This window comes from Lathyrus oleraceus, chromosome 1 (genome assembly GCF_024323335.1).
Source record: "Lathyrus oleraceus cultivar Zhongwan6 chromosome 1, CAAS_Psat_ZW6_1.0, whole genome shotgun sequence".
NCBI classification, from domain to species: Eukaryota; Viridiplantae; Streptophyta; class Magnoliopsida; order Fabales; family Fabaceae; genus Lathyrus; species Lathyrus oleraceus.
The window spans coordinates 401,093,454-401,109,634 of NC_066579.1; positions in this window are offsets into that span (position 1 = coordinate 401,093,454).

Consider the following 16,181-nt stretch of genomic DNA (forward strand, 5'->3'; position numbering starts at 1 on the left):
GACGTAGGTCCTAACATGAAGAAGAACCCATTGCCCGAGCATGGGAAATCTGTCAACATGGTCCAGAGCTGCCCTGGCAAATACAAGGTCAAATATGTTAGTCATATTCAACAGTCTCTGGTCGAGTTGCACCGTTTGCTGTGTGATTACAGTCACTATGAGCACGACCATGATAGATGCCGAATCTGCCCTGTTAACCGATTGGGTTGTCGCCAGATGCGCAAAGATCTTCAGGAAATGCTGGATGAAGGAGTTATTGAGATTCTTCAGAATAGGAATGTTGACGAAGATGAGCCTGAGGTCAACTTAATTTCTCCAGTGTTCCGGATGCCCGAACCTGTTATCATTAAATACGATGGTAGCAAGCAGAAGGTTTCTCCTTCCTTGATCATTAAACCTGCCGGTCCTGTGCCATATTCTTCCGAAAGGGCAATTCCCTTTCGTTACAACGTTGTTGCTGTAGAAGATGGGAAAGAGGTGACTTTGCCATCCTCCTCTGTTGTGAATATTGCAGATGTAAGTGGTTTGACCCGTAGCGGTCGTGTGTTTTCAGCACCACCAAAGTCTTAAGCTAGTACTGATTTTGCTGAACGCCCGATTGGGGCTGCTGTGAGATCTCCGAATCCGGCACTTGCTGTTAATCCCTCCTCTGTACTAAAAGCTCCTACTTTTGTTGGCCCTAGCGGCAATGTGAAATAAGACTGTGATGAGATGCTGAGGCTCATCAAGAAGAGTGAGTACAATGTTGTAGACCAACTTCTACAAACACCATCCAAGATATCCGTGTTATCATTACTTCTGAATTCAGAACCACATAGAGAGGCTCTGCAGAAAGTTTTGGATGTGGCATATGTAGATCATGATGTCACAATAGAACAATTCGATAGCATTGTTGCAAACATTACTGCTTGTAACAATTTGAGTTTCTGTGACTCTGATCTCCCTGAGGAAGGAAGATACCACAACTTGGCTTTACACATATCTATGAATTACAAAGACGACGCCATGTCCAATGTGCTGGTGGACACTGGGTCATCCCTAAACGTATTGCCAAAGTCCACTCTCTCAAGACTGTCGTATCAAGGGCCTCCCATGAGGCAAAATGGAGTTGTTGTGAAAGCTTTCGATGGGTCTCGAAAGACTGTGATTGGAAAAGTTAATCTCCCAATCAAGATTGGACCCAGTGATTTCCAAATTACCTTCCAGGTTATGGATATTCACCCATCGTACAGCTGTCTCTTAGGTAGACCATGGATTCACGAGGTCGGCGCCGTGACATCCACCCTACACCAGAAGCTGAAATTTGTGAAAAATAAGAAACTGATGGTGGTAGGGGGAGAAAAGGCTCTCCTGGTTAGCCACTTGTCTTCCTTCTCGTATATAGATGCTGAGGATGAAGTTGGAACTCCTTTCCAAGCTTTATCTATAGTTGAGCCTGTTGAGAAGAGAACTCCTTCGTTTACCTTCTATAGAGATGCGAAGTTGGCCATTGAGTGTGGTGCAACTGCTGGTTTGGGAAAAATGATTGAGTTGGAAGACAACAAGTCCCGGGATGGCATTGGCTTTTCTTCTGGGGTTTTCAACGCGCAAGGGCTATTCAAGAGTGGAGGTTTTATCCACACCGGTCAGGATGAGGAAGCTGCTGCTGTCTTGGAAGAGGATGCAGAGGATTCTGACAATTTCATTATCCCTGGAGGGATCTGCAATAATTGGGTCGCTGTGGATATTCCTACAGTTGTCCACAAGTCAACGTAATGATCACTTTGTTTAAAAACCCTTCTCACATGCCAAAAGGAGGAGTGATGACATTGTTGGCAACATAAATACAATGATATTTTCATTCAATAAATTCATGTTAAATGTTTGTTTTTCCAAATTATTTTCCCTTTTTGCTTTTTGCATGAAATCGGTGATCACATAAAACCCTAAAAAAGAATAAAATCAATCGTTTCATCTGCATAATGATTTGCCTTGTTTGAATTCTAAAGCTTTTCATATCCAAAATCATTATGCAGGTTGATCAAACCCATTGAACATAATGATCCAACACCATCTCCCAATTTTGAATTCCCTGTATTTGAGGCGGAAGAAGGTGATGTTGAAGAGATTCATGATGAGATTACCCGTCTACTTGAGCATGAAGAGAAGATCATTCAGCCGCATCTCGAGAATCTGGAAACAGTCAACTTGGGGTCTGAGGATTGTGTGCGAGAAGTGAAAATTGGGGCACTCCTGAAAGAATCTGTTAAGAAGGGGTTGATTGAATTGCTACGAGAATATGTCGATGTCTTCGCCTGGTCATATGAAGACATGCCCGGTCTAGATACTGACATTGTGCAACATTTCTTGCCTTTGAAACCTGAGTGCGTGCCTGTGAAGTAGAAGCTCAGAAGAACTCATCCTGATATGGCAGTGAAGATCAAGGAGGAAGTTCAGAAGCAAATTGATGCGGGGTTTCTGGTGACTTCTACGTATCCTCAATGGGTGGCCAATATTGTGCCCGTGCCTAAGAAAGATGGAAAAGTCTGGATGTGTGTAGATTATAGAGATTTGAATAAAGCTAGTCCGAAAGATGATTTCCCTCTACCACATATTGTTATGTTGGTAGACAATACAGCTAAATTCAAAGTCTTCTCATTTATGGATGGATTTTCCGGATATAATCAGATTAAGATGGCACCCGAGGATATGGAGAAGACAACATTCATCACACCTTGGGAAACATTCTGTTATCGAGTGATACCCTTCGGTTTGAAGAACGCCGGAGCCACATATCAACGAGCTATGACTACCTTGTTTCATGATATGATGCACAAGGAGATTGAGGTATATGTTGATGATATGATTGCAAAGTCGAAAACTGAAGTTGAACATGTAGAACACTTGTTAAGATTTTTTAGCGTTTGAGAAAGTATAAGCTTCGTCTGAATCCCAACAAGTGTACATTTGGAGTCCGTTCTGGCAAGTTATTGGGCTTTATTGTTAGTGAAAGAGGTATTGAGGTTGATCCTACAAAGGTCAAAGCAATACAAGAGATGCCTGCGCCCAAAACTGAGAAGCAAGTCCGAGGTTTTCTTGGTCGCTTGAATTACATTTCTAGATTCATATCCCACATGACTGCCACATGTGCGCCAATATTCAAGCTCCTCCGGAAAGATCAGTCACATGATTGGACCGAGGATTGCCAGAAAGCCTTTGACAGTATTAAAGAGTATCTGTCTGAGCCTCCGATCCTGTCTCCGCCTGTAGAAGGAAGACCATTGATTATGTATCTGACTGTTCTTGAAGATTCAATGGGTTGTGTCCTTGGTCAGCAAGATGAATCAGGGAAGAAAGAGTACGCCATTTACTACTTAAGTAAGAAGTTTACTGATTGTGAGTCTCGATACTCAATGCTTGAGAAGATATGATGTGCTTTGGCTTGGGCTGCTAAGCGCTTACGCCAGTATATGATAAATCATACGACTTGGTTGATATCCAGAATGGATCCAATCAAGTATATATTTGAGAAGCCTGCTTTAATTGGGAGGATTTCCCGTTGGCAGATGTTGTTATCTGAGTATGACATCGAGTATCGAGCTCAGAAAGCTATCAAAGGTAGTATCTTGGCTGACCACTTGGCATATCAACCAATTGAGGATTATCAGTCAGTTCAGTATGACTTCCCAGATGAGGAGATTCTATATTTGAAAATGAAAGATTGTGATGAGCCTACACTCGATGAAGGGCCAGAGCCTGGTTCCCGATGGAGTATGTGTAACACCTCAAAATTTGCCCTCCTCTCTTGGGACTAGTTTAGCATTTTGCATTTCATGTTTTAGGATATTAGGCATTGCATCTTTGCATATCATGTGAATAATAATGAAGTCATCCTCCAAAGTCTTTTCAGAGATGGAGGTGGTATATGGTTCAAGCCCGGGGGTCTTATTGAATTGATGATCAACCATCTGAGGGTTTGTACTTCAGGTAGGGTTTCTTGATCCTTCAGAGGTTGAGCAGTGTCTTGATTGCAAGGATATATTACCATCATCATGGTTATGTCATCCTCAAGGGCTTCACTGTGCATGCTCAAGTTCCTTGGGATTAGGGTTTTGACCTCTGGTCAACCCTAATCAATGCATTCTTCCAGTCAGGGTTTACCAAGGATATGAGGTATTTGTTGATGATGAAGATCACATGGTTATGTGGAGAGCTTATATGGGCTAGGGGTTTCATTTCTGAGCCATTTCCTCAGGTGGTAGAGGCTCAAAGTCCACAGTGCATTTTCAAGTCATTTGGGCCCCATAAAAGTCAACAGGAAGTCAACTGAGAGCTAGGAGGTGGAGAAATGGTTGGAGGCATTTCATTCATGTCCAAAAGAGGTTTATTCATCATGTCAAACATCAATCTTGAAGAATTTGAGGTCAGATCAAAAGTTTCCAAAAATGGAAAGTGACCTGTAATTGAAAGTTTCCAAAAATGGCAAGTTTTTGGACCACATTCAACTTGACTTTCCAACATCAAAGAAGCTTAAAATGAAATTTTGTCCAACATGAAAGTTGAAGATCTTTCTCTCCCGTTTCCAAAGAGTCCAAGATCATGAGCATCTGATGAATGGTTAAAGAATTATGATCAAATGATTGCAAAGTGTGCATGGAATTTCAACATGGCATAACTTTTGACTCAAAACTCCAAATGAAGCCACTCTTTTTGCAAAAATTTTGTCTTGACCTATGCTTTCCAAATCTATCATTACATTGCCTGAAATTTAATCACATAATCATGTGCTCATTCACATGCATTTTGGAGGGAAATTGGGGAATTTAAATTTGGTGCAAGCTACAAGCCTAATTCCAATCCCATTGTGTTTATTAGGTGATTTTGAGTGAAATTGGATGCTAGCATGCTACTGTTCACGTCCAAATTAGGCCATGCACCACACTTTTCCAAATTTGCAAAACACCTCTCATTACACTAATCTTAATTAACCAAGTTCATTTGTGATTAGCATGGTGATTAGTGAATGATATAAAACCTAAATCATAACAGAATTGGATCATAATCACACATTCTAGATCTAGAAAAAATTTTCCCTCCAAAATTCTCTCTCATTGAAATTCAAAATTTCTTCACACAAGGCATCAATTTCTCTGCATATTCTGGTTCAGCATGTATCATTGAGTAGGATTTGAGCTCTGGTTTAAAGAATTTCATCAAGATTTGTGCACCTTCAACACATGAACACATCAATGGCAAGTGCAAATTAAGCTGGATCCAGATCAATTCAAGTATAAATTCTTATCCAAAGCTTCATAACAAGAGTGGAGAAGGAGATTTGGAGGCTTAGGAAGCTTGAATACACTGTTTTTCACCACTGCCATTCCAGGTTGGTGAAAATCCGAAGCTCATAATTCTTGATTTTATGTACATGATATTGTAGATCTTTCATCACTGAGAATTCTGATATAAATTTTGTTGAATTTGGATGAATATTGATGAAGTTATGTTGAATTAAAGTTTATATTTAGAAACTTATTTCCTTCGATCCAGAAAATATGTTGAGAATTAGGCTTAGCTTTTATGATATTTGGAATCTACGTAAGGAGACCTTTCCAACGATATAAATTTCTTGAAATTCTGCAAAAAAAAATACGATGAACAGTAGAACCACCGTCTTCATGAAGAAGACGGTGGAAACCACCGCCTGGAATAGTACTGGCCACCGTCTGGTGCACCTAGGGTTTTTAGGGACAAAAACGACGTCGTTTTGTCCAGCGCTTCCCTCCCCGTTTCGATTCCCAGCGGTGACACTTTCATATTTTCCATTTTTCATTTCCAGCCTTGGCCAAAACGGCAGTGTTTTGATGAGGCGCCTCCAACCTCACTTCGATCCCTAGCTGCTGCGTTTCCAACTTTAATTCACATTTCATATTCCATTTTCTCATGCATTATTCATGTTATTTCCATTTTCTTTTCTCCAACTTCAAAAAATCATAACAAATAAAAAATTAATCCAAATTGAATGCCATTTTTTTTCACATGCTCATTGAGATGTCTATCATTTTGTGGTTGTAATTTCATGATTTTCTCATTTCTGGAATTTTAATTGTGTTGGCTTCTTTGGACATGTATGCAAATGTGACATGCTTCATTCATTCTATTGTGAAATGCTCATACATTGGCCAATTGATTTGAAATTTGGTATGCTGATTCCCAACATGTTGCATGATTTTTAAGGCTTGGTTGTGCATTTTTATCATTTTCCATTTCTGTTTTAGGCACATGAATGTATGGTGTGACAATGTGTGTCACACAATTTGATGTTGATCTTGTTCATTTTCTTATACATGTCAATTGAGCTTTTCTGATTACAATTTTTTGCATGATGCTTGTATTTGACATGTTGTGTGCACATAAAAATTTTCATGATTGTTTGATTCATTTCTATTTTAATATGGAATTTTCATTCTTGATGACCAATTGTGTGCTTTGTAATTGCCTTTGCCTTATTTTGTGCATTAGATGGTTTTGCTTGATGCTTTAGACTTGGTCCTTTTTAGGACATGTTCTTACTTGTTTAAATGTGCTTTATGTTGAATATTGGTTGCTTTTTTGACTTTTTGCTTTGCCTTTGACCCTAGTCTTGGACAAGTGGTTTGTTCTCACTTTTTGAGCTGTGTATTTCAGGTTCAAGCTATTAGCTCTAGTGGTTGATGTGATCTCATGACTTGATATGCAAATTTGCTTTGTCCACTAACATTTGTTGTATTGTAGGATCATTGGTGATGAACTCACTTGAGTTGTTAAGTTATTTACTTGCCTTGCGTGCATATTGGTTGTAACACTGTTGACTGTTTGTTGGATTTGTCTGAATGTGAATATTGACTTGTTTGACTTTCTTACAGGTACTTTAGTTGCTTTGCTTGTGGTTGGCATACCACCTAGGTAATCATCCTCTAACTCCATGTAGTCTGGAAGCCCTGTCGTTTCTGTTTGGCAGGCATTTGGCTGAAGTCCTCCTTAAGAGGCCATGTCTGTGATTGTTTACTTTTGTGCCATGTACTTCAAGTCCTCCTAAGTGAAGAGGCAATTGGCAGATAGAAGGGATTAGCAATCAATCCCCTGCTAATCGTTTGAGTCGTCCATTATGCTCGCACTACGTGTTAATGCTCTTGGACACGTCCCCCAGATCTTGTACAGTGTCAGTCAAGTGTAGCAGGGTCCCTCATTCTGGACCCCCACGTTTTCATTGATTCAAGCTCACCCAGGCCCGGGTTAAGAGCTATGAGGTCCAACCCTCATTACCTTTCATCTGCTCACCCTGACGGTCAATGTCAGTGGTTAAGAGCCTCAGACACCCTTTCCAGTGTTGGCTTGTTTGTCGAGGTTGATATGACCCCTTGACTAAAGCCCAGCCTTGTATGAGCCGCTTGTTTGCATATAGCGTGTGATGATTGCTTTTGATGTTTATCTGCTTTTTCTTCTCATATCCTTTCTGTAGGAGTCGTATGATCAACTTTCGAGGAAGTTGAACGTACGTAGAGATAGACTTGAGTTGACTCACTGCCTGTGTGAGTCAAACTCTTGTTAGAGACCTCAACCTAGGGTTATAATTTGCATGATGACTATTAGGCTCGAGTCAGTCTCCCTTTTAGTCCGTTATTCCCTTGGTCTCTGGTTAGGAGAAAGTTTCTCCCCTGTTAAGGGGAACTACGTCGCCCTGATCCTCATACCAGATAAGGTACGTAGGCAGGAGATCGTGCGAGATCTCTCCGGGCACCCTTTTCCTTTTTTTGCGTGTGTTTTGCTTGACAGCTATTAGGCCCGAGTTCCCGACTCCCTTTTAGTCTGTGTGTTCAACCTTTGTTTCTTTTGACGTCTCAACGTCTTCTTGGTGTTTGCTTGACAGCTTTTAGGTCCGAGTACCAGACTCCCTGTCAGCTTGTCAATTTGATAACCTTTTGGTGTGTGTTAGGAGATGGATGTAAGCCCAGCGATTGGCATTCCGTTTCCTGCTGTTGTTGTTTGTTTGTGGAGTCAGATGTAAGACCATTGATTGGCTATCTTTTTCCTGTTTCTTTTGTGGAGTCGGATATAAGCCTAGCTATTGGCATTCCATTTCCTGTTGTGTGTTTCTTTTGACGTCTCAGCATCTTTGCGTGTGTTTTGTTTCGGCGTGCTTAGCCGAACTACGGCAGCTCTGATTCTCATTCCAGATGAGATACATAGGCATAAGATGCGATATCCTAGCGAGCCCGTTTCCCATTTCCCCGAACTACGTCGACTCTGATGTTTGTTTCTGACAAATTACATAGGCCCAGGATGCGACATCCTGCCGAGTCACCTTCCTCCCTCTTCTTTCATCTGTTTATTCCAGTGTGTGTGCATTCTTTGAGCATTTATTTAGCAACCTTATTCTATTCTTCTGAGCGTGGATCCCGTCGAGTACGACGGACGTGAGGGGTGCTAATACCTTCCCCTTGCGTAACCGACTCCCGATCCTTGCAATCTCTGGTCGTAAGACCATTCCTTTCCCTTTTTCAGGTTTACTTCGAGCGTTTCCTTTCCCTCCTTTGGGATAAATAACGCACGGTGGCAGCTCTGTGTCTTTTTCCCGCCGGTTGTTTTTCGCGAATGCGACAGTATGGTATTTGATGGCGCTGTAAATCAGTATGGAAATGGTATTGGGGCAGTGATTATTACTCCTCAGGGCACACATATTCCTTTTACAACAAGGCTAACTTTCAAATGCACGAATAATATGGCTGAGTATGAGGCCTGTATTATGGGATTGGAGGAATGTATCGATCTAAGGATCAAGCATCTTGATGTATATGGTGATTCGGCCCTCGTTGTTAATCAGATTAAGGGTGAGTGGGAAACGAATCAGCCTGGTCTCATTCCCTACAGAGATTATGCGAGGAGGATTTCAACATTCTTTACTGAGGTTGACTTCCATCATATTCCTCGAGATGAGAATAGGATGGCAGATGCTCTTGCTACACTTGCTTCAATGATTATGGTTAAATTATGGAATTAAGTTCCCAATATCACCGTGATGCGCTTGGACAGACCAACTCATGTATTTGCAGTAGAAGAAGTGAAAGATGATAAGCCGTGGTATTATGATATCAAGTGTTTCCTTCAGAGCCAGATTTACCCGCCTGGGGCATCTGCGAAAGATAGAAAGACCTTGAGGAGATTATCAGGCAGTTTCTACCTCAATGGCGAAGTGCTTTACAAGAGAAATTTTGACATGGTTCTGCTCAGATGCGTGGATAGACACGAAGCAGACCTGTTAATGACTGAAGTCCATGAAGGTTCATTTGGTACTCATTCCAATGGACATACCATGGCTAGAAAGATGTTGAGAGCAAGCTACTATTGGCTGATGATGGAGTCTGACTGCTGCAAGTACGTGAAGAAATGCCATAAGTGTCAGATTTACGCGGATAAGATTCATATTCCCCCGACACTTCTGAATGTGATTTCATCACCATGGCCTTTCTCTATGTGGGGAATTGACATGATTGGCATGATAGAGCCCAAAGCGTCCAATGGACACAGATTTATTCTCGTAGCAATAGATTACTTCACCAAGTGGGTTGAAACGACGTCATACGCAAATGTGACCAGGCAGGTGGTCGTAAAGTTTATCAAGAATCAACTCATATGCCGCTATGGTGTGCCAGATAAGATTATTACTGATAATGGATCTAACTTGAACAACAAAATGATGAAAGAGTTGTGTAGTGAGTTCAAGATTGCACATCATAATTCTTCACCTTACAGACCCAAGATGAATGGGGCTGTTGAAGCTGCTAACAAGAATATCAAGAAGATTATCCAGAAGATGGTTGTTACGTATAAAGATTGGCATGATATGCTGCCATTTGCTTTACATGGATATCGTACATCTGTCCGCACTTCAACAGGGGCAACCCCTTTCTCTCTTGTTTATGGCATGGAGGCTATGCTCCCAGTAGAGGTGGAGATCCCGTCAATGAGAGTCTTGATGGAGGCCAAGTTGACTGATGCTGAGTGGGTTTAAAGTCGTTATGACCAGTTGAATCTGATTGAAGAGAAGAGATTGACTGCCATGTGCCATGGTCAGTTGTATCAGCAGAGAATGAAGAAAGCTTTTGATAAGAAGGTCAAGCCTCGTGTATTCAGAGAGGGTGACCTTATGCTCAAGAAAGTCTTGTCTTTTGCGCCCGATTCCAGGGGCAAGTGGACTCCAAACTATGAAGGTCCATATGTTGTTAAGAGAGCCTTTTCAGGCGGTGCTTTGATACTTACAACTATGGATGGAGAGGATTTCACCCGTCCTGTGAATTCAGATGCAGTCAAGGAATACTTCGCCTAGAAAATAAAATAGAATAACTCGCTAAGTTAAAAACCCGAAAGGGCGGCTTAGACAAAAATGAGCGTCTCGGTGGATTGAAAACCCGAAAGGGCGGTCCAGGCAAAAGTTAGAGACATAAAATATATATGTATCCCGCTAGATTGAGTACCTCATCCTGGGGCAATCTAGGCAAAAATTAGGGATTTGGCAAGTAACTGCATCCCGATAAGACTTTGTTCTACATCTGTCATCCGTCAGAGATTCTTTTTCATTCGTCATCAACCGAAACTTCGAATACATCGAATTCAGAATTGGTGGAGAAATGGTCATTATGTTCAATGTATCCATTTTCCAATATATATCACCAATTACAAATTTGTAAAGATCTATGGAGTCTTGCCATTTGCGGACTACCATTCCATCAAATAAATTTGAGCCTTTATCCAATCATTTGCACTCTTATTTGTTTCTATTTCAACAAATGTTTTGCATGCTTTTAATTGAAAAAATATCATTGTTTTGAAAAAAATGAATTTTTATAACTTGTTTTTAAACAAAGTCAACATTCACAAAGACGAAAGGATACTTAAGAGATCCCCAGTGCTCTCTATAGCGGTGTATTCGTCGCTATATGATTTATTGATTAAACCATAGGCAAAGCATACAATGAATCGAGTCGCCACCGCACTTTTATTTATCCTAAGGACTGGTTAAAAAGCGAACAAAAACCTAAGAAGTTTTACACGTAGAAAACTAATGAAAAGATCAGAGAATCTGGGTAAGGGGTAAATTACGCAATGGGAAGGTGTTAGGCACCCAAAACGTCCTAGGTACTCCTAGGGAGCCCTTTTCACACTTGTTGTATAAAAAGTTCATTTATTTATGACATATTGTGCAAACATGATTGAGAAGATGAGAAAAGAATATACAATTTATTATTTTTGTGTTTGAACGGATGAACCCGTTGCCTACGTACCTTCCATGAAAGGTAAGGATCAAAACGCCGTAGTTCGGCTAAAAGATTTCCAAAAATTAGTCAGTTCATTTTAAAACACAAGCACCAAGGCTTTTCATTACCAATGGGAGAAAACTCAACCCGAATCAACAATCCACCATGCGAGGACGGCTTCGACGTACTAGAGGGGTTAACCCTGTTTTCAGTACGGAAGTCTTACAATCGACTCACTAAGGATAAGGTAAGATTTACATCAACCACTATGGTAATTGAAACCTATGGCTAATGCATGAAAACATATTAACACTAGACAAAGCCACAAAACATTTGAATGGGTGAAGTTAATTGATTATGAGTATTCACAAAATATGGTCAAGGTATGATTAAGAGTTCAATTCAAAGAAGTGTTATGAAATGGAGTTTGAAAAATCAAGGACTTAGGGTCCAGGTTTCTAATTTGAAAAGACATGAAGATGTTTGCACAACAAGTCAAAGTTTTTGAATGCAAAGTGTGAAAAGGTTTAGGACAAAGAGGGTATGGATGATGGTGTGTAAAACTTCTCAGAAAGGTTCACCTCTTGAGATCATATAGAAGATGATTCAAGTGTGTCCTTAGGAATAGGCAATGAGCAATAACAAATAAGCAAAGCAGATGATACCGGAGGCCAATAGCTGGGCTTATACCAATCTCACAACAAAGGTGGATGCCGGATACCAATAAATGGATTTACACCAGTCTCCTAAAACAAACAATGATACCGGATGCCATCAATGGACTTATACCAATCTCACAAAGCAAAAGCGGATATCAGATGCCAATAAATGGACTTATTCCAATCTCCTAAGGTAAAACAAAACATGGATGTCAGATACCAATCTATCTGGACTTATACCAACCTCTAAAGGATGATCATAGGAGTACAAATGCCAACAACATGGACTTATAATTGTATCCTCACATACAACAAACACAAAAACAGATGGATGTCAGATGCCAATCTATCTGGGCTTACTCTAATCTCCAACAAATGATCATAGGAATAACAAATGCCAACAACATGGACTTATAATTGTATCCTCACATACTACAAACAAACAAGCACTAGGCAATGGACATGAGTAGCCAAATGAAATGGTCTTACACTCTATCCCTTCCAAATCATAGGAACAATGGCCAATGAATGGACTTACAGTTGTCCTCAATGGGCAAACTCAAACAAGTCACAAAGATATGAAATGATGATCATGCAATAATGAATAATTAATGATGATAAATGCACAAAGGTATGCAAGCAAACATGTGCATATGAAGTAATCAACCAATCAAACAAAGTCATTTAGCACCCACTATAACCAAACAATTAGGCTCAATCAAAGGGTTAGACTTAAAAGTCAACTGGAATAGGGTAAATGGTGCTCTTAACCTTGACATTGAGAGCCAAGGTGAAGCAGATGAAAGGATATGAGGGGTGTGCCTCATCACTCTTATCCCTGGTCAGGGAGAGTGTAACACCCCGATAAAATAAGGCTAATTATTTTAATTGAATTAATATAATATTTATTAATTTAATTAATTAATTGGAAATATTATTGGATTATTATTATTATTATTTTAGAAAATATATAAGTTGGGATAAGAGAAAAAGTTTCTCATTTTGGAACAGAAGGGTTTTACGTGGAAGTTGAGAAGCTGCAGAGAAGGGAGAAGCTGTAGAGCAAAGGCTGAAGAACGGAAAAGCGGAAGCGTTGAGTTGCCGAATTATCTCAGGTAAGGGGTCTGAATCTTATTAAACGATAATATGCGAGCAATTTCATGTATATGTTGGACTGTTGATGGATTTTGAGGATGTTAGGGGGGATTGGGAAAATTGGGGTTTTGATGGAAAATCACGTTGGATGAAACTGTGTTTAGACTGTAATTGAATATGTGTTTAGGTTAGTTACGAATTTCCGAACGTATAGCTTTTTACGGAAGTTGAATCGGAGGTCCGGAAGTCCTCCAACGGCGGAAAATGCGGAGAACTCTGCATTCTGCCTTGTGTTAGCGCAGGAACTGCTGTTTTGTCTGCGTTAACCGGTTAACCCAGGGTGTTAACCGGTTAACACTGTTACAATTTGTGAATATGTTGAGTTTTGCCTGCGTTAACCGGTTAACCTATAGCGTTAACCGGTTAACACTGTTGCGTTTTGCCTGGAGAGGTATTGTTGTCCCGCGTTAACCGGTTAACGCATGGTGTTAACCGGTTAACACTGTTCCAGTATTGAAAAATGACTAATTTTTATGTTGAAATTGTGATTTGGCCTATTGTGGTTGATTGGGATGAATCCATGTGTTAAGATGTAATGTTGTTGTTGTTTTGTTGAGTTGTATGTCATGCTATTAATGATAAAGATAACATGATCATATGATGTTGTTGTTGCGATGTTGATTATGATGCATGTTTGGTGTGCATGCATTCATGAAAGGCCGATGCCTAGTGATGAACGGACTGAGTTCCAATGATGTTGTTGACTCCGGGCTTGTTGAGAGGCTTGGTTCCTTGCGGGGAACTCGGATTCTATGGTGATGAATCTGGGAGTGGTGATCCTGTAGTTGGTCACAAAATGGGTATACCGAGTCGTGTTGAGTCATGCATGGGTGTGTGCATTGCATTTGATGTGTTGTTTTGTTGATGTTCATAAGTATGTTGGTTATGATGATTATGATGAGCTGCGTTGGCATGTGTGAAATATATAATTATGTTTACATTCCTGTCGTTATATTATTATTTAATAATGTAATTCTCACCCCTTCTGCATGTGTTTATGTTCATCTATGATGAGCAATGTGCAGATACAGCGGAGTAGCTATTGTTGAGGTTTGAAGAATAAGTGTAGGGTTATTCTACGGAGTCGAGTCAAATGCTCTGGTCATGTGACACCGGGGTTATGGGATTCGATAGATAATTACATTTTATTTATGTTGTTTATGATGAATAATTGTTGAGATGTTTTGTGGAGATCATGTTGACACATTATTATAATAATTATGTTGTTGTCCGCTGCGAAGTTTTAAATCAAATAAATAATATATGTTATGTTGTGATGCGAGAAATAACATGTTGTATGAAATGTAAACTCTTCTACATGTTGTACTCTGATAATATATATAAATATGTTGTTTGGGTAGAAGAGTGTTACATTAGTGGTATCAGAGCATGGTCAGTCCAGTCGAGTCATAATGGGAGGTTTTCCCTGTTGGTCGATTAGTGTAAATGACACTGTCGATATTTAACGGTTGTGGTTGTGTTGTGCAGAGTATGGCTGGAGAAAGCGACCGTGTGATTGCTGAGGCTTTGACTGCTATGGCACAGGCTATGCAGGCGCAGCAGAATCCGCCGGTCGACGAGTTTAAGAATTTGGGAAGGTTCCTGAAGAATAACCCTCCTACATTCAAAGGGCGCTATGATCCAGATGGTGCTCAGATTTGGCTGAAGGAGATTGAGAAGATTTTCCGGGTGATGACGTGTACTGAAGCACAGAAGGTGCAGTTTGGTACGCATATGTTATCTGAAGAGGCTGAAAACTGGTGGGATAACACTCGACAGAGAGTTGAAATACCAGGTACTGAGATGACTTGGGAAAGGTTCAAGACGGTCTTTCTGGAGAAATATTTTCCTGCTGATGTGCGGTGTAAGAAGGAGATGGAATTTCTAGAACTGAAGCAGGGTAACATGTCTGTTGCTGACTACGCTTCGAAGTTTGAAGAGCTGGTGCAGTATTGTCCTCACTATAATAATGCTGATGCTGAGGGATCCAAGTGTGTCAAGTTTGAGAACGGGTTGCGTCCCGAGATCAAACAAGGCATTGGTTACCAGGAGATTCGTAGGTTTCCTACATTGGTTAATAAGTGCAGGATATTTGAGGAAGATAGCAAGGCTAGGACTGCTCATTACAAAAGTCTTAGTGAGAAGAAGAATAAGGATCGTGGTAGTCCTTATGCATCTCCGAATGGTAAAGGTAAGCAGAAAGTGGTAGATGAGAAGAAGCCAAGTGGGGGAGGATCTTCCATAGCTGGAAAATGTTTCAAGTGTGGCGAGCCAGGCCACCGTGCTGATAGCTGTACCAAGAAAGTGCTGAGATGTTTCCGATGCGGTCAGACTGGTCATAGAGTTACGGAATGTAAGGATGCTGGTCCGATATGTTTTAATTGTGGCGAGAAAGGTCATATCAGTTCGCAGTGCTCGAAACCGAAGAAGGCGGCTACTGCAGCTCATACTACTGGTAGGGTGTTTGCTCTGAGTGGGACTGAAGCTCCTAAAGAAGATAATCTGATTAAAGGTACTTGCTTGATTAATAATGTTGAATTGCTTGCTATTGTTGACACTGGTGCTACTCATTCGTTTATTTCATATGAGTGTGCAACTAGGATTGGTGTGATTATGTCGTCCCTAGGCGGAAGTATGGTGATAGATACTCCTGCTAATGGTTCTGTGAAAACTTCGGTTGTCTGTCGAGGTTGTCAATTGACGATCTTCGAGAGAGAGTTCGTGGTGGATTTGGTGTGCTTACCCTTGCACCAAATCGATATTATTCTGGGAATGAATTGGCTAGAATTCTATGGCGTGTTTATCAACTGCTATAGGAAGACGGTCCGGTTTTCTGAAGTTGGTGAGAATGATGAGGCAAGATTTCTATCTGCTAGGCAGGTGGGGGATTTTGTGAAAGAGGAAGCTCAGATATTCGCTTTATTTGCGTCTCTGCAAGCGGATAAGAAAGTGGTGAGTGTAGATTTGCCTGTTGTCTGTGAATTTCAGGATGTGTTTCCGGAGGATGTAAGCGATTTACCTCCAGAACGTGAAGTCGAATTTGCCATTGACTTAGTACCAGGTACGAGTCCAGTGTCGATGTCTCCGTATAGAA